Source organism: Peromyscus leucopus, chromosome X, assembly GCF_004664715.2.
Source record: "Peromyscus leucopus breed LL Stock chromosome X, UCI_PerLeu_2.1, whole genome shotgun sequence".
Lineage (NCBI taxonomy): Eukaryota > Metazoa > Chordata > Mammalia > Rodentia > Cricetidae > Peromyscus > Peromyscus leucopus.
Genome location: NC_051083.1, coordinates 16,439,320 through 16,445,407, shown reverse-complemented (window position 1 = coordinate 16,445,407; position 6,088 = coordinate 16,439,320).

Below are 6,088 nucleotides of genomic sequence, written 5' to 3'. Positions count from 1 at the left end.
AAACTGACCCCCAACTCTATGTAGTCAAAGATAATCTTGAACTTTTGATCCTCCTGCCTCCACCTCCTGAGCTATATTCCTAGCCTTTTTCCTTTTTTTTTTTTCTTCTGGTTTTTCGAGAAAGGGTTTCTCTTGAGTGGAACTCACTCTGTAGACCAGGCTGGCCTCGAACTCACAGAGATCTACCTGGCTCTGCCTCCGGAGTGCTGGGATTAAAGGCGTGCGCCGCCTGCCAGTTTTTATTTTTTTTTTTTGACATTTTCTGCATAGTTTGCGCTTTTGAGCCACTGGTAGCAGGTGCCTTGAACTACAGAGATCCCGGCTCTCCTCGATGCATGCGCCACCACTGCCCGGCCCTTTTTCCCATTTTTCTGAGACAATTTCATGTGGCCCAGGCTGGCCTGGACCTTGCTGTGTGGCTGAGGATGATATTCGACTCCTGATCCATGGGGCTGGAGGGATGGCTCAGATGATTAGGAGCCTTGGTTGCTCTTCCAGAAGACCTAAGTTTGGGTCCCAGACAGTTCATTCCAGTGGGCTCGCACATACATGCAGGCAAAACAATCATACATGTAAAAACAAAAGAAAAAAATAAATTAAAATCAACTCCTGATCCTCTTGCCTCCAACATCCCAATAAGGTCCCATTCCCAGTGCTAGACAACCACAAATCAACTGTCTATAGATTTTTCTTTATCTAGACATTTTATATAAATGTAATATGTAGATCTTTAAAATATTTATTTTTACTGCATGTATATGTGTTTTCCCTGCATGTACATATGTATGTGTACTATTCATTCAGTGCCTGTCGGGGCCAGAAGAGGGCATCAGCTTCCCTAGAATTGGAGATACAGACGGCTATGGAACATCCTGTGGGTCCTCTACAAGGGCAGCAAGTGTTCTTTTCTTTTTTTTTTTTTCCTTTTATTTTCCAATACCATTCAGTTCTACATATCAAGCACGGGTTCCCCTGTTCTCCCCCCTCCCACCCCCTCCCCTTACCCCCAGCCTACCCCCATTCCCACCTCCTCCAGGGCAAAGCCTCCCCGAGGACTGCAATCAACCTGGTAGACTCAGTCCAGGCAGGTCCAGTCCCCTCCTCCCAGACTGAGCCAAGCGTCCCTGCATAAGCCCCAGGTTTCAAACAGCCAACTCATGCAATGAGCACAGGACTCTGGTACCCACTGCCTAGATGCCTCCCAAAGAGTCAAGCCAATCAACTGTCTCACCTATTCAGAGGGCCTGATCCAGTTGGGGCCCCTCAGCCTTTGGTTCATAGTTCATGTGTTTTCCATTCGTTTGGCTATTTTTTTTCAATAATTGAGTAAAACCGAAATTTATTATAAGCCACAGTCATCCTAGGGACCATATATATATATATATATATATATATAATATATATATATATATCCTCCATGGTCTATGGGTTGTGGTCTGATTGTTCTTTATTTTATATCTAGAATCCACTTATGAGTGAGTACATACCATGACTGTCTTTCTGGGTTTGGGTTACCTTACTCAGGATGATTTTTTCTAGTTCCATCCATTTGCCTGCAAATTTCATGCTTTCATTGTTTTTCTCTGCTGAGTAGTACTCCATTGTGTATATGTACCACATTTTTTTCATCCATTCTTCCATTGACGGGCATCTAGGTTGTTTCCAGTTTCTGGCTATTACAAATAGTGCTGCTATGAACATAGCTGAGCATGTTTCTTTATGGTATGAATCAGCATTCCTTGGGTATATGCCCAGGAGTGGGATGGCTGGATCTTGAGGTAGTTCGATTCCTAATTTTCTGAGAAAACTGACATACTGATTTCCACAGTGGTTGTACAAGTTTACATTCCCACCAACAGTGGAGGAGTGTTCCCTTTGCTCCACATCCTCTCCAACATTGACTGTCATTGGTGTTTTTGATCCTAGCCATTCTGACAGGTGTAAGGTGGTATCTCAGAGTCGTTTTGATTTGCATTTCTCTGATGATTAAGGATGTTGAGCATTTCTTTAAATGTCTTTCAGCCATTTGTGATTCTTGTTTTGTGAATTCTTCTGTTTAGCTCTTTAGCCCATTTTTTAATTGGACTGTTCAGTATTTTGCTGTCTAGTTTCTTGAGTTCTTTTTTTTTTTTTATTACTGTGGAGATCAATCCTCTGTCAGATGTTGGGGTTTGGTGAAGAATCTTTTCCCATTCTGTTGGCTGTCTTTTTGTCTTATTGACTGTGTCTTTTGCCCTGCAAAAGCTTTCTCAATTTCGAGAGGTCCCATTTATTAATTGTTGTGCCTGCAAAGCTTCTCAATTTTGAGTCCTTTTTATTGTTGTGTGTTTTATTTAGGAAATGGTCTCCGGTGCCAATGCGTTCAAGAGTGCTTCCTACTTTCTTTTCTATTAAGTTTAGTGTAACTGGATTTATGTTCAGGTCTTTGATCCACTTGGACTTGAGTTTTGTGCATGGTGACAGATATGGATCTATTTGTAATCTTTTACATATTGACATCCAGTTATGCCAGCACCATTTGTTGAAGATACTTTCTTTTTTCCATTGTATAGTTTTGGCTCCTTTGTCAAAAACCAGGTGTTCGGGCTGGAGAGATGGCTCAGAGGTTAAGAGCACTGACTGCTCTTCCAGAGGTCTTGAGTTCAATTCCCAGCAACCACATGGTGGTTCACAACCATCTATAACAAGATCTGGTGCCCTCTTCTGGCCTGCAGTCATACATGCTGTATACATAATAAATAAATAAATCTTTTAAAAAACAACAAAACGCCGGGCGGTGGTGGCAACACGCTTTAATCCCAGCACTCGGGAGGCAGAGCCAGGCGGATCTCTGTGAGTTCGAGGCCAGCCTGGGCTACCAAGTGAGTTCCAGGAAAGGCGCAAAGCTACACAGAGAAACCCTGTCTCGAAAAACCAAAAAAAAAAAAAAAAAAAAAAAAAAAAAGAAAAAAAACAACAAAAAAAAAAAACAAAAACCAGGTGTTCATGAGTGCATGGATTAATGTCAGGGTCTTCAATTCGACTCCATGGTCCGTATGTCGTTTTTTATACCAGTACCAAGCTGTTTTTATTACTATAGCTCTATAGTAGAGTTTGAGGTCCGGGATGGTGATGCCTCCAAGGGTTGCTTTATCGTATAGGATTCTTTTAGCTATCCTGGGTCTTTTGTTTTTCCATATGAAGCTGAGTATTTTTCTTTCCAAGTCTGTGAAGAATTCTGTTGGGATTTTGATGGGATTGCATTGAATCTGTAGATTGCTTTTGGTAAGATTGCCATTTTTACTATGTTAATCCTATCTATCCAAGAGCATAGGAGATCCTTCTATTTTCTGATTTCTTCTTCAATTTCTTTCTTTAGAGATTTAAAGTTCTTATCAAAAAGGTCCTTCACTTGTTTAGTTAGTGTTATCCCAAGGTATTTTATATTATTTGTGGCTATTGTAAAGGGTGATGTTTCTTTGACTTCTTTCTCAGCCCTTTTATCATTTGTGTATAGGAGGACTACTGATTTTTTTGAGTTGATCTTGTATCCTGCCACTTTACTGAAGGAGTTTATCAGCTGTAGGAGTTCCCTGGTAGAGTTTTTGGGGGTCACTTATGTATACTATCATATCATCTACAAATAGTGAAAGTTTGACTTCTTCCTTGCCAATTTGTATCCCTTTGATCTCCTTTTGTTGTCTTATTGCTCTAGCTAGAACTTCTAGTACTATATTGAATAAATATGGGGAGAGTGGACAGCCTTGTCTTGTTCCTGAATTTAGTGGTATCGCTTTGAGTTTCTCTTCATTTAATTTGATGTTCAGCAAGTGTTCTTAACCATGGAGTCATCTCTCCAGCTCCAATCTGCAGATGTTTTTATGTCTGGCTCAGCATAAGGCTTTGGTGGTGATGGTGACGACCATTTTTTGAGACCTGGTCTCAAACTGTGAACTCTCGGTGACGCTTCTGCCTCAGCCTCCCAAGAGTACTTCACCATAGCATAGGTTTTGAAGGTTTATACATATTGTAGCATGTAACAAGTATTCAGTGCTTTTCATTGTGGAATATTGGCCTAGTCAATGATCTATTAATTGTTCCCCAAATCACTCACTAGTAGCTTCCAACTACAAATCAGAATAGCTCCCTGAAATCCAAACTTCAAAACAGGTTCCTGAAAAGCACCCCAAACCATACTCATCAACCCTCAGTTATACCCCCAACCAATTCCATTAATCCTCAATCATTATTAAACTACCCTCCCACCGCCTCATCTTTACTCCCAAACTACCTCCAATGGCCCACGGCACCCTTAACCTTCCCTTTATCAACTTACATGAAAGCAATGCACAGTATATGATACTCACCACTACTTAGGACAAATTCTTAAGCCCAGGAGTTTGAGGCCAGCCGGAGGAAGGCAATGAGACTCTATCTCCTTTTTTAAAGGAGTGGTTTATAGTAGTACATGTCTGTAATTCCAACATTTGGGAGGCAGAGTCGAGGGATCAGGAGTTCAACGTTATCCTTGGATCCATAGCAAGTTTGAGACAGCCTAGGCAAATGAGACCTTGTCCTAAAACAGTGGTTCTCAACCTGTGGGCCTTGACCCCTTTGGGGGCTGCATCTCAGATCTCCTGCCCATCAGACATTTACGTTATGATTCATAACAGTAGCACAATGACGGTTATGAAGTAGCAATGAGATGCTTTTACCGTTGAGGGTCAGCACCGCATGAGGAAGTAACTACTAAAGGGTTGCAGCATTAGGAAGGGTGAGGACCGCTGACCTAAAAGAACAAAGGAAGGAAGCTCAGTGAGATGGCTCAGAGAGGACAGGCACTTGACTCCAATCCTGACTGGTGTTCTGTCCCTGGAACCCATATGGTGGAAAGAAAGCCAGCTACATTCCCCAAGTTGTTGTCTCAACTCCACACTCGTCTCTCTCACACACAGAGTTGTTTTTACTGTTCAAAACAAACCTAAATAAATACAAAAACATAAAGAAAAACTTCCAAAAATATCCCCCAAACGCCCTTTAACAATGCTTAACGTCATTGATTCCAAACTACTTTAATAATTGTAAAACCTCACCTCTAAAATTCACCTGGAGCCCCAACTCTGCCTGTAAATACTCCCTAACTCCCTTTCCTTATAGCACAATTACATCCCCAAACTGTAACCCCAAACTACACTACTTTTTAAGGATGTTCATGCCTAACCTCTCTCTCTCTCTCTCTCTCTCTCTCTCTCTCTCTCTGTGTGTGTGTGTGTGTGTGTGTGTGTGTGTGTGTGTGTGTCTGTCCTCTTTCTCTGTGCTTTACTTCTGACATTCCTTCCTGTCTTCCTTTCTCTTTTTTTCTTCTTGTGTGTGTGTGTGTGTGTGTGTGTGTGTGTGTGTGTGTGTGTGTAGTATTGAGACAGGGTTTCTCCATGTAACTGCCCTGGCTGTCCTGGAACTCACTCTGTAGACCAGGCTGGCCTCAAACTCACAGAGATCTACCTGGTTCTGCCTCCCTAGTGCTGAGATTAAAGGTGTGCGCCACCGCTGCCCGGCTTTTTTTTTTTTAAAGACACACACACACACTTTAAAACCCCAAAACCAGTTTTTCTCAACTGTACCATCTGCATCATGCCCCAACTACACCCTAAAATTGCCCCTCAGTGTCCTCTAGTGCTACTTGCAAATATTCTCCATTTACAGTCCCAATCTCCCAACTATACTCAAACTATTCTCCATTGACCCCATGGCCCTTTGATGGCTCCAACAACACCCAAGTACTTTCTAATAGTCCCCAATTATGCCCTTAAATTGCCACCAGTAATTCCCAAGCATGTCTAAGTGCCCCACAATAACCTCCAGCTCCGCCCCAAAGGCTTCAGTGTTAGCTTTTTGTGGCTGTTATAACTCATCATCTTAACTCGGTGGCTTAAGATAGCAGATATTTGGAAATCTGTTCTTTCACAGTTCTGGGAGCTGGAAGTTTAAAATCAGTTTCACTGAGCCAAAATCAAGGTGTCACCAAAGCTGTTCCCCTGGTGTCTCTATGGGAAAATGTAGCCTTTGTCTCTTCCAGCTTCTAGTGGCTGCTGTCATTCCTTGGCTTGCA